This window comes from Bufo gargarizans, chromosome 2 (genome assembly GCF_014858855.1).
Source record: "Bufo gargarizans isolate SCDJY-AF-19 chromosome 2, ASM1485885v1, whole genome shotgun sequence".
In the NCBI taxonomy this organism is placed as follows: Eukaryota; Metazoa; Chordata; class Amphibia; order Anura; family Bufonidae; genus Bufo; species Bufo gargarizans.
Window position 1 is genome coordinate 476,057,828 of NC_058081.1, and position 27,592 is coordinate 476,085,419.

General features: G+C 41.2%; 1 protein-coding gene across 2 annotated transcripts in view; it reads right to left on the reverse strand.

The window, feature by feature from the left end:
- MGAT4B (alpha-1,3-mannosyl-glycoprotein 4-beta-N-acetylglucosaminyltransferase B) overlaps nt 1-27,592 on the reverse strand; it is a 444,527-nt gene that overhangs the window by 64,037 nt on the left and 352,898 nt on the right. The gene's annotated exons all lie outside the window — the stretch shown is intronic.

Here is a 27,592-nt window from a genome sequence, read left to right on the forward strand (position 1 = left end):
CATTTTGAGTGTTGTTTGGCAGTTAACCCTTGTTTTACTCCTAGAAAAAATTTATTATATTGGAAAATTTTCCAAAAAATTGAAATTTCATAATTGTTTCTCCATCTGCCATTAACTCTTGTGGAACACCTAAAGGGTTAACAAAGTTTGTAAACCCAGTTTTGAATACCTTGAGGGGTGTACTTTCTTAGATGGAGTCACTTTTTTGAAATTTCTATTCTAGGGGTGCAACAGGGGGCTTCAAATGGGACATGGTATAAACAAAACCAGTCCTGCAAAATCTGCCTTCCAAAACCCATATGGTGTTCCCCTCCTTCTATGTGCTACCGTTCGGCCAAACAGTAGTTTACGACCACATATGGGGTGTTTTTGCAAACTACAGAATCAGGGCAACCCATTTTGAGTGTTGCTTGGCAGTTAACCCTTATTTTACTCCTGGAAAAAATTTATTATATTGGAAAATTTTCCAAAAAATAGAAATTTCAAAATTGTTTCTCCATCTGCCATTAACTCTTGTGGAACACCTAAAGGGTTAATAAAGTTTGAAAAAACAGTTTTGAATACCTTGAGGGGTGTAGTTTCTAGAATGGGGTCATTTTTGGGAGGTTTCTATTATCTAAGCCTCACAATATGACTTCAAACCTGAACTGGTCCATAAAAAGTGGGATTTTGAAGATTTCTCAAAAATTTCAAAATTTGCTTCTAAACTTCTAAGCCTTGTAACATCCCCAAAAAATAAAATATCATTCCCAAAATGCTACAAACATGAAGTAGACATATGGGGAATGTAAAGTCATCACAATTTTTGGGGGTATTACTATGTATTACAGAAGTAGAGAAACTGAAACTTTGAAATTTGCTAATTTTTCAAAATTTTTGGTAAAAAATGTATTTTTTTATGCAAAAAAAATAACTTTTTTGACCCAATTTTAGCAGTGTCATGAAGTACAATATGTGACGAAAAAACAATCTCAGAACGGCCTGGGTAAGTCAAAGCGTTTGAAAGTTATGAGCACTTAAAGTGACACTGGTCAGATTTGCAAAAAATGGCCCGGTCCTTAAGGTGAAAATGAGCCCGGTCCTTAAGGGGTTAAAGTGTGTATTTTATTTAATTTTTTCATTTTTTTATAGGAAAAGGCAATTTCTTTTTTTAATTTACATTTTTATTTAATTTTTATTTTTCATTTTTATTATTTTGATCATGAAGATCCAGTGGGGCTGATGGCTGTACTATACTTTGCAATGCTCTTCCATTGCAAAGTATAATACTATTATATGCCCTGTAGGTGGCAACAGCGGACGCTTTTGCAAAGCGTCCGGTTGCCATGGCAACCATTGGGCGCTGCCATCACAGCACGGCAGCCCCGATGGTTGAGAGAGGGAGCTCCCTCCCTCTATTACCCCATGGATAGGGTTACAGCAGAGTATAAGCATAGAGCTGACACTCGCTGCTGATGGCGGCGGCTCAGGAATGGAGCCGCCGCCATCACACACAGCAGGGGGCCCGGGGCAGCGCTGGAAAGGGGGGGTATGGCCGCCAACATTGAGGGAGGCTGGGGCAGGAGGGGCGGGGAGAATGCATGGGGCGGGGAGGGGGCGGACCGCATCAGGGGCAGACTACATGAATATGGATGGGGCGGGGGAACTGCATCAGGGGCAGGCGCGGACAGGGGGGCGTTGGAGGCGCACAGATCGGGGGGCACAGAAACACTACCTGATTCCAGGCTCTGATCTGCAGAGCGCAGATCAGAGCCTGAAACCGACATTTTTTTCACTGCCGCGATCCGATTGGCTAGTCTGCACAGACTAACCAATCGGATCGATTGCCGGCAAGGTGCCACTCTGATTGGTCCCTTGCCGGCATTACTGCACTGTATGCTGTCCGTGACAGCAGCAGTGCAGGGGCAGAAGCTTTAATCCTTTGCAGCGCTTGGATTAAAGAGCTGGTTTGACGTTTATAGACGTGATAGCTGCACGGGGCATGTGCAAATATCACGTATATAAATGTATTGCAGTCGTGAAGGAGTTAAAGAGGACCTGTCACTGCTCCTGACGGGTCTGTTTTAGTAACTACTTGCACATGTAATATCACTGCTGGAGCATCTATTCTTATGTCTCTATGTTGTCCCATTCCTTTATTATTTCTACTAGAAGTTATGAATGAATTGCTAGTGGTCTGCAGTAGAGGTACAGAGGGGAGGTAACCAGTTGGGGGTGTGTACCTGCAACGTCTGACACCAGCAGTACTGATTGGACAGAGTCAGACACACCCGCTACTGGTAACACCCAGCAATACTTTTACTGCAAACTGCTGGCAATTGATTTGTGAATGTTAGAAAAAGATCTCTATATCTTGGGTCTACGGTTCATATAAACCAATGATTTTGTTCACCAGTGGCATAGGAAAAAAAAAAGTCTACTGTAACTTGTTCTTGCAACTGCAACCCAGAACAGAGTGACCTCCAGGCTGTTCCACCATCTGATTTGCGATGCCTCCACAGAAAGGTTACCAAAGTTGTTGGGCCTGTCATGTAATTCAGTGTTATGACTATTGGGTTAACAGTTTGAAGGGAAAATCACTGATTATTGTCCAAATGTAACTTTATTTTCTCTGCATACAGCCCATTATGGGAATGGGGATCTGGAATACCCCTTTAATAATATAGCTAGCCCTGCTGTACACACAGTATATTGTCCCTTATTAAGCATTCACCACAATAAAGAGCAGAAAAATGAAATGACCATAAGAGTGCTGTGAATAATTTGTGTTCTATTCGCTTGCAGGAAGAGCAGCTCTGGGAGCTGACAAATAAGCTGATCATATTAAAATTCACTTAGTGGTCTTTTTATAAAGTTCTAAAATAAATGCGATATTCACAAACCTGAACATCCAATCACTGCTATTGGGAGTTATTCTTTCATGCAGTGTTAATTATCTCCAAATGTGCTTTAAAGAAATCCCATTATCATTATGGGAGATGCTTGGGCATGGAGATAGGTGGAATAAGTGTTTAACCCCTGGCAAGTCAGTCTGGAAATGAAGGAATAATGCTGCTCCTCTTTATTACCCCCAGATAACTATACTCTGTTCTTATCTTAACCACTTCAGCCCCGCTAGGTGAAACCCCCTTCATGACCAGGCCACTTTTTACACTTCGGCACTACACTCCTTTCACCGTTTATCGCTCGGTCATGCAACTTACCACCCAAATGAATTTTACCTCCTTTTCTTCTCACTAATGGAGCTTTCATTTGGTGGTATTTTATTGCTGCTGACATTTTTACTTTTTTTGTTATTAATCAAAATGTAACGATTTTTTTGCAAAAAAATGACATTTTTCACTTTCAGCTGTGAAATTTTGCAAAAAAAACGACATCCATATATAAATTTTTAGCTAAATTTATAGTTCTACATGTCTTTGATAAAAAAAAAATGTTTGGGCAAAAAAAAAATGGTTTGGGTAAAAGTTATAGCATTTACAAACTATGGTACAAAAATGTGAATTTCCGCTTTTTGAAACGGCTCTGATTCTCTGAGCACCTGTCATGATTCCTGAGGTTCTACAATGCCCAAACAGTAGAAAAACCCCACAAATGACCCCATTTCGGAAAGTAGACACCCTAAGGTATTCGCTGATGGGCATAGTGAGTTCATAGAACTTTTTATTTTTTGTCACAAGTTAGCGGAAAATGATGATTTTTTATTTTTTATTTTTTTCTTACAAAGTCTCATATTCCACTAACTTGCGACAAAAAATAAAAAATTCTAGGAACTCACCATGCCCCTCACAGAATACCTTGGGGTGTCTTCTTTCCAAAATGGGGTCACTTGTGGCGTAGTTATACTGCCCTGGCAATTTAGGGGCCCAAATGTGTGAGAAGAACTTTGCAATCAAAATGTGTAAGAAATGACCGGTGAAATCCGAAAGGTGCACTTTGGAATATGCGCCCCTTTGCCCACCTTGGCAGCAAAAAAGTGTCACACATGTGGTATCGCCGTACTCAGGAGAAGTTGGGGAATGTGTTTTGGGGTGTCATTTTACATATACCCATGCTGGGTGAGAGAAATATCTTGGCAAAAGACAACTTTTCCCATTTTTTTATACAAAGTTGGCATTTGACCAAGATATTTTTCTCACCCAGCATGGGTATATGTAAAATGACACCCCAAAACACATTCCCCAACTTCTCCTGAGTACGGCGATACCAGATGTGTGACACTTTTTTGCAGCCAAGGTGGGCAAAAGGGCACATATTCCAAAGTGCACCTTTCGGATTTCACCGGTCATTTTTTACAGATTTTGATTGCAAAGTACTTCTCACACATATGGGCCCCTAAATTGCCAGGGCAGTATAACTACGCCACAAGTGACCCCATTTTGGAAAGAAGACACCCCAAGGTATTCCGTGAGGGGCATGGCGAGTTCCTAGAATTTTTTATTTTTTGTCACAATTTAGCGGAAAATGATGATTTTTCTTTTTTTTTCTTTTTTCTTTACAAAGTCTCATATTCCACTAACTTGCGACAAAAAATAAAAAATTCTAGGAACTCGCCATGCCCCTCACGGAATACCTTGGGGTGTCTTCTTTCCAAAATGGGGTCACTTGTGGCGTAGTTATACTGCCCTGGCAATTTAGGGGCCCATATGTGTGAGAAGTACTTTGCAATCAAAATCTGTAAAAAATGACCGGTGAAATCCGAAAGGTGTACTTTGGAATATGTGCCCCTTTGCCCACCTTGGCATCAAAAAAGTGTCACACATCTGGTATCGCCGTACTCAGGAGAAGTTGGGGAATGTGTTTTGGGGTGTCATTTTACATATACCCATGCTGGGTGAGAAAAATATCTTGGTCAAATGCCAACTTTGTATAAAAAAATGGGAAAAGTTGTCTTTTGCCAAGATATTTCTCTCACCCAGCATGGGTATATGTAAAATGACACCCCAAAACACATTCCCCAACTTCTCCTGAGTACGGCGATACCAGATGTGTCACACTTTTTTGCTGCCAAGGTGGGCAAAGGGGCACATATTCCAAAGTGCACCTTTCGGATTTTGCAGGGCATTTTTTACACATTTTGATTGCAAAGTTCTTCTCACACATTTGGGCCCCTAAATTGCCAGGGCAGTATAACTACCCCACAAGTGACCCCATTTTGGAAAGAAGACACCCCAAGGTATTCCGTGAGGGGCATGGCGAGTTCCTAGAATTTTTTATTTTTTGTCGCAAGTTAGTGGAATATGAGACTTTGTAAAGAAAAAAGAAAAAAAAAGAAAAATCATCATTTTCCGCTAAATTGTGACAAAAAATAAAAAATTCTAGGAACTCGCCATGCCCCTCACGGAATACCTTGGGGTGTCTTCTTTCCAAAATGGGGTCACTTGTGGCGTAGTTATACTGCCCTGGCAATTTAGGGGCCCATATGTGTGAGAAGTACTTTGCAATCAAAATCTGTAAAAAATGACCGGTGAAATCCGAAAGGTGCACTTTGGAATATGTGCCCTTTTGCCCACCTTGGCTGCAAAAAAGTGTCACACATCTGGTATCGCCGTACTCAGGAGAAGTTGGGCAATGTGTTTTGGGGGGTCATTTTACATATACCCATGCTGGGTGAGAGAAATATCTTGGCAAAAGACAACTTTTCCCATTTTTTTATACAAAGTTGGCATTTGACCAAGATATTTTTCTCACCCAGCATGGGTATATGTAAAATGACACCCCAAAACACATTCCCCAACTTCTCCTGAGTACGGCGATACCAGATGTGTGACACTTTTTTGCAGCCTAGATGCGCAAAGGGGCCCAAATTCCTTTTAGGAGGGCATTTTTAGACATTTGGATCCCAGACTTCTTCTCACACTTTCGGGCCCCTAAAAAGCCAGGGCAGTATAAATACCCCACATGTGACCCCACTTTGGAAAGAAGACACCCCAAGGTATTCAATGAGGGGCCTGGCGAGTTCCTAGAATTTTTTTTTTTTTTGCATAAGTTAGCGGATATTGATTTTTTTTGTTTTTTTTCTCACAAAGTCTCACTTTCCGCTAACTTAGGACAAAAATTTCAATCTTTCATGGACTCAATATACCCCTCACGGAATACCTTGGGGTGTCTTCTTTCCGAAATGGGGTCACATGTGGGGTATTTATACTGCCCTGGCTTTTTAGGGGCCCTAAAGCGTGAGAAGTCTGGAATATAAATGTCTAAAAATGTTTACGCATTTGGATTCCGTGAGGGGTATGGTGCGTCCATGTGAGATTTTATTTTTTGACACAAGTTAGTGGAATATGAGACTTTGTAAGAAAAAACAAAAACAAACAAAAAATGTCCGCTAACTTGTGCCAAAAAAAATGGCTGAATGGAGCCTTACCAGGGGGGGAGTGATCAATGACAGGGGGGTGAGCAATGACAGGGGGGTGATCACCCATATAGACTCCCTGATCACCCCCCTGTCATTGATCACCCCCCCTGTAAGGCTCCATTCAGACGTCCGCATGATTTTTACGGATCCATGGATACATGGATCGGATCCACAGAACGCATGCGGACGTCTGAATGGAGCCTTACAGGGGGGTTATCAATGACAGGGGGTGATCAGGGTAATCAGGGTGATCACCCCCCTGTCACTGATCACCCCCCCTGTAAGGCTCCATTCAGACAGTCCGCATGATTTTTACGGATCCATGGATACATGGATCGGATCCACAGAACGCATGCGGACGTCTGAATGGAGCCTTACAGGGGGGTTATCAATGACAGGGGGTGATCAGGGTAATCAGGGTGATCACCCCCCTGTCACTGATCACCCCCCCTGTAAGGCGCCATTCAGACATCCGCATGATTTTTTACGGATCCATGGATACATGGATCGGATCCACAGAACGCATGCGGACGTCTGAATGGAGCCTTACAGGGGGGTTATCAATAACAGGGGGTGATCAGGGTAATCAGGGTGATCACCCCCCTGTCACTGATCACCCCCCCTGTAAGGCTCCATTCAGACATCCGCATGATTTTTTACGGATCCATGGATACATGGATCGGATCCACAGAACGCATGCGGACGTCTGAATGGAGTCTTACAGGGGGGTTATCAATGACAGGGGGTGATCAGGGTAATCAGGGTGATCACCCCCCTGTCACTGATCACCCCCCCCTGTAAGGCTCCATTCAGACATCCGCATGATTTTTTACGGATCCATGGATACATGGATCGGATCCACAGAACGCATGCGGACGTCTGAATGGAGCCTTACAGGGGGGTTATCAATGACAGGGGGTGATCAGGGTAATCAGGGTGATCACCCCCCTGTCACTGATCACCCCCCCTGTTATCAATGACAGGGGGTGATCAGGGTAATCAGGGTGATCACCCCCCTGTCACTGATCACCCCCCCTGTAAGGCTCCATTCAGACGTCCGCATGATTTTTACGGATCCATGGATACATGGATCGGATCCGTAAAAATCATGCGGACGTCTGAATGGAGCCTGACAGGGGGGGTTATCAATGACAGGCGGGTGATCAGGGTAATCAGGGTGATCACCCCCCTGTCACTGATCACCCCCCCCTGTAAGGCTCCATTCAGACATCCGCATGATTTTTACGGATCCATGGATACATGGATCGGATCCGTAAAAATCATGCGGACGTCTGAATGGAGCCTGACAGGGCGGTGATCAATAACAGGGGGTGATCAGGGAGTGTATATGGGTGATCACCCGCCTGTCATTGATCACCCCCCTGTAAGGCTCCATTCAGACGTCCGCATGATTTTTACGGATCCATGGATACATGGATCGGATCCGTAAAAATCATGCGGACGTCTGAATGGAGCCTGACAGGGCGGTGATCAATGACAGGGGGTGATCAGGGAGTGTATATGGGTGATCACCCGCCTGTCATTGATCACCCCCCTGTAAGGCTCCATTCAGACGTCCGCATGATTTTTACGGATCCATGGATACATGGATCGGATCCGTAAAAATCATGCGGACGTCTGAACGGAGCCTGACAGGGGGGTGATCAATGACAGGGCGGTGATCAATGACAGGGGGGTGATCAGGGAGTTTATATGGGGTGATCAGGGGTTTATAAGGGGTTAATAAGTGACGGGGGGGGGGGGTGTAGTGTAGTGTAGTGTGGTGTTTGGTGGGACTGTACTGACCTACCTGAGTCCTCTGGTGGTCGATCCTAACAAAAGGGACCACCAGAGGACCAGGTAGGAGGTATATTAGACGCTGTTATGAAAACAGCGTCTAATATACCTGTTAGGGGTTAAAAATTCGGATCTCCAGCCTGCCAGCGAGCGATCGCCGCTGGCAGGCTGGAGATCCACTCGCTTACCTTCTGTTCCTGTGAGCGCGCGCGCCTGGCGCGCGCGTTCACAGGAAATCTCGCGTCTCGCGAGAAGACGCGTATATGCGTCCAGGAGGAGTAAAGCAACCACCTCCAGGACGCATATACGCGTACGGCGGTCGGGAGGTGGTTAAATCATACCGGAGTTAAAAAATAATAAAAAATAAGTTTGCAGAACGGCTGTGCTTCTTTGTACAATCATAACTGTGAAGGAATATGTGTTTTTTGGGCTTCCCTAATGTCTATTTCAGCCATATTACCCCCCGTTTCAGCTGCACAGCTAGATGCATTTCTCTCCCTTCTCTGGAATCTGCCATCACTGTACTGCAGTAACCCACTATGTTTGTTTTCAGAGCCAGAGCTCACAGAACAGATAAGGAGGCTCCTGTGAATTCAGAAGCAGTGTAGAAGCAGTTTTTTATTTTGTGATCAGGCTCGGCATCTCAGCTAGCTCTGACACCCCTCATTTCTCTGCCATCCTCTGTCTCTCTGTTACTAGGACTGCATCTTTCCTGACAGCATGCAGTGGACTATAAATTAGGTGGAAGTGACAGCTTTCTTTCAGGTGGATGCAGGCACTATTAGTTTTTTGAGTTCCAAGTCTGCCCTTGGCTGCTAAAATGTGTAGGAAAAAAAAGTAAAAAAAATAAATAAATCTGCACAATGCAATTTTATGAGCACTTGATACTAGTGGATGGGTATCCTATCACGCTTTCCTGTATGATGATCTTTTTTCACATGATGAAATTATGAATCTTTTGTACATACAATGCACTGTGAGCGTACACGCTGACTAGTGAATTTCTTACTGCTCTTATTTGAAAAACTGTTAATATCCATTTCTGACCTGGAAAGGTAGTGATTGTATCTTCAACGCCAGTGTTAGACTGTGCCCGCACAGATGGGCAGGGGACTGACAGATGCCGGCTTTACAGATCAAAAAGAAACAGTCATGAGCAGCATTAATAATCCTGCCTCTCTAGTCATACCGTTAGCGTGGATGCCTAAAAAATATTTGCCCTAGGCACAAAAACTAGAAGCAAACATTTAAATGAAAATCTTAATAGCAATATCTCTAGGGAAGAAGGCAGAACACACAATGCAAAATCCAATGAGATGCCTGACCCGCCTGACCCCTGTGCCGCATCCGATATGCCAAAGGGAAGTAACACGGAAAGAAAGATTCTCATCACAAATCCTCCTCGCGGAACCTTGTGGATTATTGACTGTAAACTGCATTCACATAAAATCAGCAAGACTTATTGCCAAGTAGTAAAACACAATTTTACAGCGGGTTCTCATGAGCACAGGCCTGAGAAAATTGAGGTGACAGAAATATGTAGGGGACAGCATGCAGCAGTAATCTAGCACGAACAGTGAGAATACCTACTGAAGGTGACACATGGCTACTTAGGTTGGAAAAAGTCCTTACTCTAATCAATTATCCAATATTAATTGCTCGGTTAAAGGAGTCATAACCATGACTGATATAAAAATGACAATCTACATGACAAAGCTAGAACCATCCTGTACCCTACATAGATCCAAAGCTCCACCAAGCAATGCTTCAATTACTCTTCCAGATTCTCTTCAGGCTGGCAGCTCAGAGGGGAGTGTCCACTCTCAGGGGCATGCCCTTTCTGCTGCAGCTCTCTGCCTCCCTGCTCATGCACCCGACCATATGTATTTTGCGGTCCGCAAACAAGACCCGCAAAAAAAAACAAAAAAAACGGATGACATCCGTCTTGCATCCGTTTTTTTGCACATCCATTGTAACAAAGCTGGTCCTTGTCCGCAAAACGGACAAGAATAGAACATGTTCTATAGGACATGCAGATATAGAATGCACACAGAGTCATTTCCATTTTTTTTTTGCTGACACATTGAAGTAAATGGTTCCGCATACGGACTTAAAAAAAAAAAAACGGAACAGAAACGGAAGAAAAATACATTTCCATACATGAGCCCCAACTGTTACAGCTGGTGGAAGTTGGAGGATGGAACTGAGCAAATGCAACCATTTCAGTAGGTGGATGTGCACTTTATTATGCAGAATAATCAGCAGGAGGTGCGATTATAATGAAGTAAATCTAAAAAGTGCTGCATTTCTGTAACAAAAGTAAATTACAAAAATACATATTTTTTTATTCAGACATATATTAAAATTTGATGGTGGCACAACCCCTTTAATGATAACCCTCAATTTGGTGTTGGGCAAATGTATGGCCGTTACTACCTCGTGGGGTAGGCATTCCATAGTCTGACTAGCTGTTACAGAACCATGTCTCCACATGTCACATTACACTGAAAAGACTTTAAATATTTTCAGGACATATTTTCAATTTGTGGCAACTTGGAGAAGCAGAATAAAAAGTTTCACACTACTGGAAAGCCTCCAGCTTTTACTACTTTGATGTACATAGCATAGAAAAATGTAACTTCAAATGTAGAGAAATATTGGATAGCGGGAACCATACGCTTATACAGCCTATAAATTCTATCTTGGCTGAGGGTTCCCAAACTCCCCCTCCAAAGATGGATTCTCTGACACATGACTTCTTTGAAAATCTGTTAGACTGCATTCACAATGGCCGTGTGACAACAGTTTTTAATGGCAGCCTATGGGTCTATTTACACGTCAGTTTTTTAATGAACCCTAAAAATGACCATCAAAAAATAAGACATGTCCCATTTTTCAGCTTTCACGGCCTGACAGCCACGTACAATATTGAAGGGGACGGTTTTTAGTGGCCATTTTTCAGAAAGCCATCAGTGAAGAAAAAAAGTATTTGATAAATGTAATATATATTTCATTGTTCAGCATTGTTGTGAAGGACTCAAAATGGCAGCATGGCATCTACAAGACAGGGCAAGCCTACAGACTTGCAAGGTATCCAATTTACCATACAAAAAATATGTACACGTTTTATCCACCTTTCCGTTGTTATTGCTCCCCTTTATCTAAAATAAAAAGTCTTGAATAAAAATCTTACATTTTTGTATCTACAGCTTTTACGTAAGTCTATGTCTCTCCATGGTAACAGACAACAAACCAATATTGCGTAGTCTGTTCCTACATCCATACTCCTTTTCATCTGCACTGTATACTATTATGAAGTAGCGTACACGTGGGAGGGGAATATAGATGATCACATTGACATTGTAATGTATATCACATCATCCTGCTACTTTTATAACATCAGAGAACCAGGATTCAGAGGTCAATGGTGGTGGTGGTAGAGTAAATATAAAGGGCCAGGTATATCATATTGTTAGTTTTATATATGGGGCATTCTTACAAGCAGGTTTTTTATGTAAGAACTGGATATTACATAACCTGCCAGAAGAGGGCACTCAAAGACTTTGAAAAGGGAAATTCCCATCTTAAAGGGGTTGTGCTGTGCAAAAATATTAATGACCTATCCTCAGGGCTTTAACTCCTGGAGTCCCTGCTGAACAGCTGTTTGAAGTGGTCGCAGCGCTGCTTCCTCTTCAAAATTATCTGTGGCCATCTCATGTGCAGTATAGTTACAACTGCTCATCCCATTATCTTGAAAGGGTCTAGCAGCTGTAATTCCAATGCGCCTCGTCTACAAGCAAGACAACGAGCAGGGAATATTGAAGCAGAAGTAGTGCCTGCACAAGTGCTCTTCAAACAGCTGATAGCAGGGGTTCTGGGGGTTTGATATTGATGACCCATCCTAAGGGTAGGTCATCAATATCTCTGCACTGCACAACCCCTTTAAGGGTCCTATTCTATATGTATATGCAAATATATATAGTTTTTTTATCCCCTTTGTGATAGTTAGGAGATTGTCATTGTGGTCTACCCCATTTTCCTAAAGATGTAAATTTCCTGGGGGTACGGCTAGCATCGATGTAATACCGCTTGTACAACCTCTATGAGTTTGGGCAGGTTCACTGGAGTGTGCGTTGCTCAGAGCATGCGCAGTAGTTCCTGGCCCAGTTTCCTGTCTCCTCAGAAATACAAGTAAATAGGAAGGCTATCCTGAGACCTTTCCTTTTCTGGTCATAGTTAGGCCTGCCCTCTACCCTGTGCAATACAAGTAAATAGCACAGCTCCCATATGACCAGTAACTTTAGAGAGGTCCCTATAGTGCTGAACTGGAACATTCTCTGCGTGCACATAAAAAGTTATCACAGGGCCACTTCCGTACTGCCTATGAACATTTTTAAAAGCCAGGGAAAGAAGGGCAGGCAACATGGGGATTCCTGGTAGAATATAGGAATAGATTGAAGACACTCTGTAAATGTATTTTACCATACATATCTGAGGTGGAGAAAAAATAAAGGGGGTAAGATGGGAAGAACCCACTAAATTTAGACAAATCTACATGGCATACTGTGTAACAACCATACTGGTGTAAGGAGCCCTTAGGAAGTTTGCTTAAACTAGATGATATGGCTTAGCCTAGCAGAAAAGCCCTGATGGTGAGATGTCTTCAGCCCCTATGGCGATAAAAATAATACAGGACGGACATATTTTACATAAAATATTTCTCCTAACAGAAAGCAGGCAGTATGACGGCACAGTAGTCTCAGTGCTGCCTAATTAAAGTCATATATTTTTGGTGAATAGAGCAAGCGATAGGAAGCTGAAAGTAATGAGATACCCAGCATCACTTCATTATTGTAAGTGCTCATTATGATCGAGGGGAAGGGGGGAGATGCTGAGAATGAAAGAAACAAGCACGATACAGAGGTAGCGACAGGATTTATTGTATGCACACCAGCTCTTGCTGACGCATGTTTAATAGGCTGCGAGGAACGGGGCAGGTACTAAGAAATAGTGATGGACGACCATCGGCCAGGACAAATCAAATCAAATGTTCGCAAACCATGCGTTCGCGGTGGGCCCCGTTCACTTTAACGGCAGGCGAACCTGAAAAACCTTCAGGTCATATTTTCAGCAAACACTTACTAGAAGTACACAAATAGTCCTACAACATGGACAGTGATATACCAGAGAAAATATGAATTTTAATCAGGGCTGCTTTTATGCGTCTTAAAGGGAAACTCTCAAAAATGTGCCCTGTTGGAGCCTAGAATACTTTAATTTCCTATCGGTTTGATGTATACAAATGTTCAGCACTCCATGTTTTTGTATCCTGAAGAGTCCATTAAAAAAATGCATACGTTATCGTAATATTTTTTTTTCTACCATGGAACTGTATGGTGAACGGACGCCACTGTACGGCATCAGTCTGAGGCATCTGTTAACGCATACATTTTTGGTATGCATTAAATGGATGGCAAAAATAGGACAAGAACCCAGCCCTAGTGTCCGAATAAGCACCAGTACACAGCGGAGCGGCCAGGGGAGGCCGCTATGTACTGACAGAGCACTACCTGGTCCTGGTGGTCAGGGATGAGGACTGGGTTTCCCAAGGATCATTTTCTACTGGGAAATACAGGGCACAGTATAATACACTAGAATCTATATAATATAAAGATATTAGCCCTACCCCCAAATAATAAAACAATTAGGTGGTCATTTATTATATAGAACTACGTCTATGTTAGGCGTATTTCTGACACAGATTGTGGCGCAAAAGGTCCTTAGCACCGCAATCTGCATATTTTTCCTGCTTATGCCAGGTCTAAAAAAGGATGGCGTGGGCAGGGAAAGGGATACAGTTATGGCCATCCAGATATTGGATACCACAGCCATACATTGACTGGATAACACCGCCATACCATGACCGGATAAAAGGCTATAAGAGGGCACAGGACAGGAAATGACTAGGGGCACTGCACAGGATGTGGTAAGGGGGCACAATGCAGGGTATAAGGGGGCACAGTACGGGGTGGGTGGCACAGTCACATGACCCTTTGACATGTGGCTAGAGATAAGAAATTTAACAGTCGGTCAGTACTGGCCCCAAAAACTAGGCAATAGGCATTCACCTGACAGCCAAGAACTTTGCAGGATTCTGTGGCTGGAGGTACATTAGGCGGTCACAGGACAAATATGTAACTGTCGGCCAGTACAGGCCCCATAAATTAGCCAAGATGCATTTACCTGACAGCAAAGAACTTTTGATTCTGTGGCTGGATGTACATTAGGCGGTCACAGGATAAAAAAAATGAATGTAGGCCAGTACACATACATGTCAAATACATATGTTTGAAATAACTAAAAATATAAAATTGGATTAAAACCGTGGCTAACGAAATCCCCTCTCTTGAATAAACTCCAAATGATAAAAGGTGAAATTCAATTACACGTGGTCATCACAGGTGTTGAATTCCTCCGAGATCCATGCCTCATTCATTTTTATCGGTCACGATCACCCCTGCTGCGCTGAACGTCCTTTCGTACAGGACACTCGACGAAGGCCAAGCCAAGAGTTTCATGGCAAATTGTGCCATCTCTGGCCACAGGTCAAGCCTGCACACCCAGTAGTCAAGGGGTTCCTCACTTCTCAGGGAGTCCACATCGGCCGTTAACCCGATGTAGTCGTACACCTGTTGGTCTATGCGTTCCCTGAGGCTGTGCTGAAACGTCTAAATTGGCTGTCCTGTCCCACCTGATGGATGTGTCATGGGTCAAAGTTCACCGCTATGCAAAAAAATATGGCGAATGCGAATATCGCCATATGTTCGCATGTTCGGCGAACGAGCAAAGTTTGCCGTGAAACGATCGCCGGGCGAACCGCAAGGCCATCTCTACTAAGGAAAGAATGAGCTTATTCAATGGTTGCATATAATCATATACCTCTACACGGCCATTCATTGTTAATAGGATTGCATTCACTATTCTATTACTGTCAGATAGCTGGGTCTTAGTGCACTCCATCTGTTGATCTTCTATGATGTCTTTATTCAATGTCTGAGTAGAGTTGGGCTACAACAGAGTAAGAACATGAAACAGTCACTGTAGCATTTTACTAAAAGAGTAGGTTCAAGCATGTTTAATCTTTTACAGTTCACATCTAGCTATAAAGTAAATGAAAAGCTTAGTAGCTTGGTAAATTCTATGCACCTGACATGCATCACGGAGTTTCATGCTGTATTATATCCCAGAGCTGCATTCAAAATTCTGCTGGTTACTGCAGGGATAAATGGTGCCAAACTGTTCATAGGCTCACTCCCTAATAGCTTAGCTTTTTCTGCTCTTTAAATTATGTAAATTCATCTACATGTGTGTAGGTCGCCTACATTGCACCTGCATTTTGGCAATTAGCTAGCATATACATCAGGTACACACAAGAACTAGCTTGCAAATCAGCTTACAGCTCAGTATTTAGCCAGTTAGATGATAACAAGAGTAGAATGGCCAACCGGAGAGTACCAAAGCGGGCGCTCAGTGGGGCCCAATTGTGGATCCCACTCAGAGCTGTCAGTGGAGTGGATTATTACTTGGAAGGTTTAGCTGATTGACTGGCTGAGCATCTTGAAGTAACTGGCACCACTGTCCCAGTGCAGTGATGTCAATATTCCTCCTACCTGGGCCTAGGTCGTGTTCAGTCCAGTTCTGGAAAGAAGAATACGTTAGAAAACATTTATTTTGGGATGCTTTCTAGGTTTGCATTTTTTACTAAGAAATTACAGAAAGTATATAAATTCTAATTACAGATGGTGAAGTATCACCATGAATGAATCATATGAGAAAAAAGCTGCTTCTAGTTATTTCATGTATCTTGATGTTTTATAGATTGCAGACTCCCTAAAAGGGATCACAACCTTCTACAATCATTATCTTTTTATTCATCCGAATATTTTCTTTGTCTACTCAAACATAGTAACTAAGAAAAAAAACATGCACAGGAGACAGATAGCGGGTGGTGAGCTCTAAATGCTGGTATGAAATGACTTCACCATGCCACAAATGTCACTTTGTTATTTCCACCCAGTGAAGGATGACACTTATCCTTGTACAACAGAACATTAGTTGGTATAATGCATGGAGGATTCTAGGAAGCAGTCCTGAGTGGTCCGAGATAACAGTAGGCAATGCAACAAGCAAGCGTTCCTCACAAGGGAGTACTTCCATACGTCTACTCAGAGCCCCTTGAGCATGGTGGATTTGACTTTAATTTTACTTTTTCTAACTGTACTTGAAAACTCATCATTTCTCTTAAATACCATTTCCCAGATCTGCTCCTTTATCATGTAATTCCTTCTGCCAGACATCTCCCTTGGTGTTTTGACTTAATGATTTTTTTCTTAAGGCTACATACTGGTGTTAGTAAGGGCATGGCAGAGCCAGATACTGAGGCTTTGACTAAGGAAAACGTGAAAGAAATAGACTGGGTACACGGACAATTGTTAAGAAATACTAAAGTTGTCTCTATGTTCTGCTTTGCACTGAAGCTAAAATGACACTTGTGGCTTTAAGGGGAACCTGTCACATTGAACATGGTGTCTGAGCTGAAGGCAGCATGTTATAGAGCAGGAAGAGCGGAGCAGATTGATATATAGTTTTATTGGAAAAGATTCAGTATACCTTGTCATTTATACTTAGAATATTCAAATACCTGCTGCTTCTGGGCTTTGAAGTCAAGGAGGTGGTCCTATCAGGGACTGACAGCCTTCCCTCTATGACAGTGTGTATGTGTTGTGACACAGTGCAGGGGAATGGTCTGGGAAAACACGCATTTTCCTCCCAGCGTGTGCTGCTGGGCTGATTTGCAGCCAGGTAAGGTCAAATACCGGACTGGATTTTAATTGCCGGTCCATGTTTTTGGCAGCACCTAGCTGTCCTTAACCCCTTAAGGGCCATTTTTCACCTTAAGGACCAGACAGATTTTTGCAAATCTGACATGTGTCACTTTATGTGGTGATAACTTTAAAACACTTTTACTTATCCAAGCCATTCTGAGATTGTTTTCTTGTCACATATTGTACTTCATGACAGTGGTAAATTTGAATCAAAATATTTCATTTTATTTATAAAAAAATACAAAATTTACAAGAAATTGGGAAATATTCACAACTTTCCAAATTTCAATGTCTCTGCTTTTAAAACAGATAGTGATACCTCATATAATAGTTATTACTTTACATTCCCAATATGTCTATTTCATGTTTGGATCATTTTGTGAATGCCATTTTAGTTTTTGCGGATGTTAGAAGGCTTAGAAGTTTAGAAGCAAATCTTGTGAGGCTTACATAATAGAAACCACCCAAAAATGACCCCATTTTAGAAACTACACACCTCAATGTATTAAAAACAGATTTTACAAATGTTGTTAACCCTTTAGGTGTTCCACAAGAATTAATTGAATGTCACTTTTTTGGGCAGATTTTCAATTTTAATAATTTTTTTCCGCTAACAAAGCAAAGGTTAACAGCCAAACAAAACTCAATATTTATTGCCCTGATTCTGTAATTTACAGAAACACACCATATATGGTGGTAAACTGCTGTACGGGGCACACGGCGGCCGCAGAAGGAAAGGAACGCCATATGGTTATTGGAGGGCAAGGTAACTATTTTAGGGTACCGATGATTTTTGGTTGCTCTATATTACACTTTTTGTGAGGCAAGGTAACAAAAAAATAGCTGTTCATCTGACAGGTTACATCATGAGCTATTTTTATAGAGCAGGTTGTTACGGAAGTGACAATACCAAATATGACATTTTTTGGGTTGTTTGTTTCAGTTTTACATTCTGAAAGCCACATTTTTTTTTTTGGGCGACTGTCTTATGTATCCTTTTTGCGGGATGAGGTGACGATTTGATTGGCACTATTTTGGGGGTGCGTATGACTTTTTAATTGCTTGCTATTACACTTTTTCTGATGTAAGGTGACAAAATGGCTTTTTGACACCATTTTTATAAAAACAATATTTACGGTGTTCACCTGAGGCATTAAATCATGTGATATTTTTATAGAGCAGGTCGTTACGGATGTGGCAATACCTAATATGCATACTTTTTTTATTTATCTACGTTTTACACAATAACAGCATTTTTTAAACAAAAAAAAATCCTATTTTGGTGTCTCCATATTCTGAGAACCATTTTTTATTTATTTTTTGGGCAAATGCCTTAGGTAGCGGCTCTTTTTTGCTGGATGAGATGACGGTTTGATTGGTACAATTTTGGGGTGCTTATGTCTTTTTGATCGCTTGGTATTACCTTTTTTGTGATCTAAGGTGACAAAAATATGGCTTTTTTTACACCGTTTTTTTTTTAATGTTGTTCATCTGAGGGGTTAGGTCATGTCATATTTTTATAGAGCAGGTCGTTACGGACGTGGAAATACCTAATATGTATACTTTTTTTTATTTAAGTTTTACACAATAATATCTTTTTTTAAACAAACAAAAAAAAGATCATGTTTTAGTGTCTCCAGAGTCTGAGAGCCAAAGATTGTCTTAGGTAGGGTATCATTTTTGGGGGATGAGGTGACGGTTTGATTAGCACTATTTTGGGGTGTATATGACTTTTTGATCGCTTGCTATTACCCTTTTTGTGATGTAAGGTGACAAAATGGCTTTTTGACACCATTTTTATAAAAACTATATTTACGGTGTTCACCTGAGGCATTAAATCATGTGATATTTTTATAGAGCAGGTTGTTACGGATGTGGCAATACCTAATATGCATACTTTTTTTATTTATCTACGTTTTACACAATAACAGCATTTTTTAAACAAAAAAAAAATCCTATTTTGGTGTCTCCATATTCTGAGAACCATTTTTTTATTTATTTTTTGGGCAAATGCCTTAGGTAGGGGCTCTTTTTTGCTGGATGAGATGACGGTTTGATTGGTACAATTTTGGGGTGCTTATGTCTTTTTGATCGCCTGGTATTACCTTTTTTGTGATCTAAGGTGACAAAAATATGGCTTTTTTTACACCGTTTTTTTTTTTTTTATGTTGTTCACCTGAGGGGTTAGGTCATGTCATATTTTTATAGAGCAGGTCGTTACGGACGTGGCAATACCTAATATGTATACTTTTTTTTATTTAAGTTTTACACAATAATATCTTTTTTGAAACAAACAAAAAAAAAGATCATGTTTTAGTGTCTCCAGAGTCTGAGAGCCAAAGATTGTCTTAGGTAGGGTATCATTTTTGTGGGATGAGGTGACGGTTTGATTAGCACTATTTTGGGGTGTATATGACTTTTTGATCGCTTGCTATTACCCTTTTTGTGATGTAAGGTGACAAAATGGCTTTTTGACACAATTTTTATTAGATTTTTTTTACGGTGTTCAACTGAGAGGTGATATTTTTATATAGCAGGGCGTTATGGATGCGGTGATACCTAATATGTATATATTTTTTATTTAAGTTTTATACACCAATATAATTTTTGAAAAAAATCATGTTTTAGCGTCTCCAGAGTCTTAGGTAGGGTATCATTTTTGTGGGGGTGAGGTGACCGTTAGATTGGTACTATTTTGGGGTGCATATGACTTTTTGATCTCTTGCTATTACACTTTTTGTGATGCAAAGTGACAAAATGGCTTTTTGACACTTTTTTATTTTTTTTACGGTGTTCACCTGAGGGTTTAAATCATTTGATGTTTTTATAGAGAAGGTTTTTTTATGGGCGTGGGGATACCTAATATGAATACTTTTTTTTATTTAAGTTTTATACATTAATATCATGAAACAATTAATTAATAACATGAAACAAAAACAATATACATTAATAACATGAAACAAAAACAATTAATGTTTTAGTGTCTCAATAGTCTGAGAGCCAGAGTTTTTTTATATTTGTTGGGCAATTGTCTTAGGTAGGGTATTATTTTTGTGGGATGAGATGACGGATTGATTGGTACAATTTTGGTGTGTGTATGACTTTGGTCACTTGCTATTACTATTATTTATTTACATATAACACAAAAAAGCATTTTCGAAAAAAAAAATCTTGTTTTAGTGTCTCCATAATCTGAGAGCCATAGTTTTTTTTTATTTTTGGGCCGATTGTCCGTCGTGCATGTACGACGGAATGCATTCTGACTCAGCATCCCCTGCCGTACATGCACAGCGTTTTGTGATAAGGGGTTAAATAGGCAGCTGGGCTAAGCAGCAGGATCTCTGTGCTGAGATCTGAGGCTTGGTGCCAGGTTGGAGGGCTGAGACCCATGGGCCGAGGAAACAGGCCCCCTAAAGCCTGCCATGGACTGATGGAGGCATAACTGACATCAAGGTGACTTGTCTTATATGAACTTTCCATTGTGTGTGAAGTAAACACCAAGACTGTGAAGTAATGCATTGCTTTGTGCATTTGCCTCGAGTGTGAATAAACACTGAAGTTTTGCGTTGAGAACTTGTTTTTTGCCTCTGTAATGCGTCCGCTTACCATATCTACCAGAGCGAAACCCCACTGTGTATACAGAGATATCTGTCAATCATTGATAGGATCGCCTCCTTGACTTCACAGCCCAGAATGAGCAGAGATCAAAATGTATAAACTACAAGTTATACTGAATTTTTTCCCATAAAATCTGCTCAGCTCCTCCTGTTCTATATCACGTTGCCTGCAGACTGCAGTACATTTTCCCTTTAAACCCTATGTGTTGGGTATATTTATGAAATTAATCTGAAAGTTATAGAAAATGTGAAAACTTTGTAGTGTCTATTTTTTCATTTTTTTTTGTAAAACAGAATAGTCACAAATTAGTTAATAACTAATATTTGCCATATGTCTTTTACGTTGGCATAATTTCTTAATTGACATTTAAATTTAATTTTTTAAGACATGGCTTATTTAACAGCAATTTTTCAAATTTTCAAGAAATGTTCCAAAACCTATCTTTTTGGGAACCAATTCAGTTCTGAAGAGACTTTTAAATATATATTAGGAATCCCTTATGAATTGACAACCTTTAAACAACTGCACCTCTTAAAGTATTCAAAACAGCATGTAGGAAGTTTGTCATCCCTTTAGTTGCTTCACAGAAATTAAAGCAAAATGGAGATTAAATTTCAACATTTCACCTTCTCTTGTAAATTTTTAATGCTAATCAATTTATTCTGCAACACAGAAGGTGTTATCAGTGTAGTAATTTACCCAAACACAGGTCTCAGAAATGAAGAAGCACCTTATGGGTTTTGAAATGTAGTTTTTACTTGGATGTTTTAACCCTTTCAAGACCGGGTGATTTTCCGTTTTTTGGTTTCCTTTTTTTCTTCTAGCCCTCCCAAAGCCATATATATTTTTTTTTTTCATTCACATGGCCGTATAAGGGCTTAATTTTTGCAGAACAACGGGCTCTTTCTAATGCCACTACTTACGTTGCATACAATGCGGTGGGAAGCAGGAAAAAAAAAATCAAATGGGATGAAATTGGAAAAAAATGCAATCCTGAAACAGTTTTTTGGGTTTTCTTTTTACGGACTAGTTACTTTTATTCTCCAGGCCAGTACGAGGGGTGGGTGTATTCTACTTTTTTTTGATAATTTTTTATCTAATTTTTGTGGGAGGAGATCGATATATAAGATGCATATGGGATAAATATTTATATATTTTAATAGAACGAGCATTTTTGCATGCGTCGATAACCCAACTTTTTTATTTTTATATTAGGGAAAGGGGGTGATTGGAATTTTGATATTTTATTTTTACTTTATAAAAAAAGTTTATACTTTTTTTTATAGTTCCCATAGATAACTATAACAAACAATCATTGGAATGCTATTCTCATAGACTCTAATGCATTAGCATTGGAATCAATGGGGATTTTACTGTGCAGCAGCCTCCTGTCATACAAGATGACAGGTGCTGCCGCTAACAAGCTCCGGCTCTCCCGCCTTCCGCTGGGGGAAGCTGGAGCACACCCAGAAGCGCATGCTGCCAGGTTTTCACATGCTTAGATGCCGTGGTCAGCCTTGATCATGGCATCTGAAGCGTTATATTTTCAGTAATGCTGGTCACGAACATTAGCCACGGGTGCTTGTTGTATGAAACAGCAGGCACCCTGCAGCTGTGACACATGCTCCGCTCGAGAGTGCCAGACCGCCAATGTAATTTTACGCTGGGAGGTCGAGAAGGGGTTAATGCACCATTTCATGTTTGCAGAGGCCCTGAGCTGCCAAAACATAAGAAACAACCCACAAATGACTCTGCTTTGTAAACTACATCCCTGAAGGAACCCTTCTAGGGGTGTAGTGGCCTTGTTGAAATCCCATGTGCTTCACAGAGTTTATTAACATCGGGCATGAAAATTACACTTTTCTATAGTACAAAAATGCCAGGCATGAAACTACGGGGCTCAATAAGAAGAAGGCACCATTTGTCCTTTGAAGCAAAGATTTAGCTGCAATGGATTTTGGGTCTCATGTTGTATTTGCAATGTCCCTGAGATACCAGAATAGTGGAAAGCCCAAGAAAGGAATCTCCTAGCTTGGAAACTAAACCCTCGTATAATTCAACTAGGGGTGTAGTGAAGGTTTTGACCACAAAAGTGTTTCATAGAGTTCATAAACATTGAACCATGAAAATTAAAAATTACATTTATAACAGTATGCTGCTTTAGCTTCAAATTTTGTGGTCATAAACAGCAGTTTGGGAACATGGAAGGAAAGAGCACTATTTGAATTTTCTAACATGGATCTTGAGTAAATTATTTTTTACGGGCCATAGCTTTTTATTTTTCTGTTAACTTACTGTAGCTGTGCTGGGGGCTGTTATTTTGCAGAATTACCTTTTTTTGCAAGTAACATTTTGGGATACATATGACTTTTTGGTTGCTTTTTATTTCATTTTTTTTTGGGGGGGCAAATAAAAAAATAGAAATTCTGCCGGTATTTTTTATTTTTATCAAAATGAGGTCAGCTCACTAACTGGTAAACCCAGACTGGTCATGAGTTCTCACTAACCCTGGGTATCCAATTCCAGCCAAAACATGTAATTCAATAAGTAACAATCAGTGTGTTTGGAACCACCTTGTTAACCAACTGGTTTGACTAAACCCTGGCAGTCCCCTAGTATTCACACCCTAAACCCAGGCCCCCACCTCCTGGAGTACTCACAGTGTGGTTTAAGCTGACCCACAGGGGCTGAGACACTGTGTGAAGCACCAAAGAATCAGGCAAATCTCAAAGTCACTAACAGATCAAGTGCAAATATGATAAACAACCCAAAGGGCAGGGCAGGCAGCACAGGGTCAGTACAGTGATCAGGCATGGATCAGGTCAGGTGGCAGTCAATCAGGATCCGGAAATCACGCAAAACTCGATAAAGAAGATTATAGCACCTTTGCGGGATCAAACAAGCTAGTAAACGTATTACTTAAGCAGTGAGTGAGACAAACAGCACAGTGCATATAGCAGAGCTGATTAACATTAGAAGCAGCTGCAAACAGAACCAAAGGGGGGTTAACACTTGCAATATTGCAGAATGAGATAGACACACAAGAAACAGGTGCCCGGATCCACTGCCAGATCAATGGAACATCGACAGACACAGGGTGGGTGGAGCAGCACCTGTACCTGCCCAAAGCAGTGGGGCAGTGGGAGACACGGGCTGCCAATGTAACATTACTCCCCTTATGATCTCTTCTTGTGTCTGGAGATTTGCAGAAACTTCTTCAATAAGATAGGAGCATTAATATTTCAGCAGGCTCCCAGAACAGGAGAGCAAACTTGAAAGTTGGCACCTTTAGGTGAATATTTTTGAACATAATCAGACCCTGTCTTTAGGAGAAAATTGCGGAGGGGCTCTTTGTCTCTTATCCACACATTTTTCATGGATGCTGAAGCCTGAGTCAGGGAAGCCATGGTCTCCTGATATGTAAAAAAAAATCTGCCCATCTGCGACAGGCAAATCGGTGGATAAATTATTAGGTATAGACAGACAAGGGTGATGTCCATGAACAATAAAGAATGGTGACTTATTAGTAGACTTGCTGGAGTGATTGTTGTGGCAGAACTCAGACCAAGGGAGCAGGGATGCCCAGTCATCTTGTTTCAAGGAGACGCACGGTGGCTCAGTGGTACTTTGTACTTTCCTGTCACAAACAATATGTAAAGGAATAAATGTAAAAACACAAAATGCAATCGCACACTGCAACCAGCACTCTGCCCTGCCTTTATGCTGGATGTTGAATAAGGCATTGGTGTACATTTTGGCCAAAGCGTAATAAGCCACTCACCATGTCAAGGTCGCCTTCATGAGTGGTCCCTAACACTAGTTCCTACCTTTTATGGGCCATGACAGCCACATAAAGTCCAGGGAGCGCAGGTACAGCATGCACGCCAAGCACACTCTGCTTTTAACCCCGTCCGGTGCCATTACAGCTTTCATCGGATCCAGGGATGCAAGTACTCACATGCATGCTGAACCCACTTTATACTTCTCCTGGAGCCTAATGGCTACTGGTAGGTGCTGTATAAGCAGACTCAGTTTTAGGCCCCATGCACACGGCCGTTGTTCACGGCCGTGTGCGGGCCGTGGAACCGCGGCCTGGATCCCTTCCTGTGAGCTGGAGCGCACGGCGTCACTGGTTGCTATGACGCCGTGCGCCCCCTGCTGCCGGCACAGTACAGTAATACACTGGTATAGATCATACCAGTGTAGTACTGTATTGCGGCCTGGACGTGGTGAGTGGCTTATTAGGCTTTGGCCAAAATGTACACCAATGCCTTATTCAACATCCAGCATAAAGGCAGGGCAGAGTGCTGGTTGCAGTGTGCGATTGCATTTTGTGTTTTTACATTAATATGTAAAGGAAGACTGTGCAGACAAAGGATGAGCTCAATAAACAAATGTAAAAATTATACGGCGGAAGGCACTCCAGGCAAGGGGATGAAATGTGCCATTTTTGAGAACCGATCCACCACCACCCAAATTACCAGGCATACAAAGTAGGGAGGTAGATTAGTTATAAAGTCCATCCCAATGTGTTGCAATGGAACACCAGACTTATTCTTAGTGCATTTCACACAGGACGCAACAAAATCCTGAATATCCTATTAAAGAGTCAAATACCATTAGATCCTGGAGAATTCAAATGCTTATTATATCTTTTTAGCAATGTGAGGGTTTCTTCAAAACATTATTGATTTCCCTAACATTTCACACAGAGAAGAGTCTTTATTGAAGAATGATTTTCAGGACAGCTAACACTATAAAACACAGCAGCAAAAAAGCATATAATAGTGACCCCAAAAAAGAGAATGGGCTGATAACAGAAATTCAGGATCATCGGAAACAGCGGAATGTGCACACGCCATATTTTCCATTGACTGATTCTTTGGTCTATGATTATATATTATATGGTATTGTACTTGAAATTTCAGATGGGTTCTTTATACAAAATGAGTTATACACATGAAGACTTTATAAAAAAGAGAATCAGCCATTAAGCCTGTGTTGAGAGACAAACTGTAATGTTGTGTTGCATCTCATACATTGGGAGCATATCGATAGGATGTGCCCCAATTTCTCATAGGTGCGTGTCCCACCTCTGGGACCCCCACCAATTTTTAGAACGGAGACTGTAAAGAGAAGGAGGCCACACTGCGCTTGTGCGGCCACCCTCCATTCACTTCTATGGGACAGCCGAATATAGCTGAGTGGTGGCTCAACTATTTCCGCCAGCCCCATAGAAATGAATGGAACGGTGGCCATTCTTTGTGGTGCGCTCTTCATTCATTTCAATGGGACTGTCGAAAATATCTGAGCGTGCTGCTCCTTTGGGAATAAAAGGAGGGTGGCCATGCATGCGCAATACAGCCTCCTTTACTTTGCAGGTCTCACCTCTGTATACATAAATAGCTATCAATGATTGATATCAGTGATTGATAGCTATGTATACACACTTAAACAGAGAATGCCATCAATCACTGATAACACCTCCCCCGTGTACAAATATCAGTGACTGACAGTTATCTCTGTATACACACTTACACAGAGAATGTGGTCAGTCAATGATAGTTGTACACAGGGGATGCGTTATTAGTAATTGATACCATTCCCTGTGTAAGTGTGCATATATAGATAGATGTCAGTCACTGATAGCTGTACATAGGGGAGGTGTTTTCAGTGATTGATAGCATTCTCTGTATAAGTGTGTATACAGAGACAGCTGTCAGTCATTCACAGTTGTACACAGGGGAGGTAGTGTCAGTGATTGATAGCATTCCCTGTTTAAGTGTGTATACATAGATAGCTGTCATTCACTGATAAATGTACATGGGAAAGGTGTTATCAGTGATCGATATTATTCTCTGTGTAAGTGTGTATACAGAGATATCTGTCATAGTTGTACACAGCGGAGGTGATATCTATGATTGATAGCATTCCCTGTGAAAGTGTGTATACAGAGATAGCGGTCCTTCACTAATAGTTGTACATGGTGGGAGGTGTTATCAGTGATTGATAGCAATCTGTATGTAAGTGTGTATACATAGATAGCTGTCAGTTACTGATAGTTGTACACAGGGAGGTGTTATCAGGGATTGATAGCATTCTCTGTATAAGGGCTCATACACAGAACCATAGGTATTTTGCTATCCGCAAAAAATACGTCTGTGTGCATTCCGTATTTTGAGGAACGGAACAGCTGGCCCCTAATAGAACAGTAATATCCTTGTCCGTAATGTGGACCATAATAGGCCTTTTTTTCCGGAACGGACATATGGAAACGGAATAAGGCCTCATGCACACGACCGTTGTTTTGGTACGCATCCGAGCCTCAGTATTTGACCCACTCGATTCAATTGGGCCGCAAAAGATTGCTCCGTAAAAAAAAAATATAACCTGTCCTATTCTTGTCCATTTTGTGGACAAGAATAGGCTGTCATATTAATGGCTGTCCGCGCCGTTCGGCAAATTACGGAACACACATGGACGCCAAACACACAACAGTCGTGTGCATGAGGTATAACTTCCGTTTTTACTTTGTGGACCCATTGAAATAAATGATTCTGTATACAGAATGGACACAGAAAGAAAATATGTTTGTGTTCATGAGCCCTAAGTGTGTGTACACAGATAGCTGTCAGTCATGGTACATGGAGGAGGTGTTATCAGTGATTGATAGCATTCTCTGTGTAAGCGTGTATACAGAGATAGCTGTCAGTCACTGATAGCTGTATACAGGGGAGATGTTAACAGTGATTGATAGCATTCTCTGTGTAAGTGCCTATATATAGATATCTGTCATTCAGTGATAGTTGTACATGGGCCCTATTCTCTTCAATATATTTATTAATGATCTTGTAGAAGGCTTGCACAGTAAAATATACATTTTTGCAGATGACACTAAACTGTGTAAATTAATTTACACGGAGGCTTACGCAGA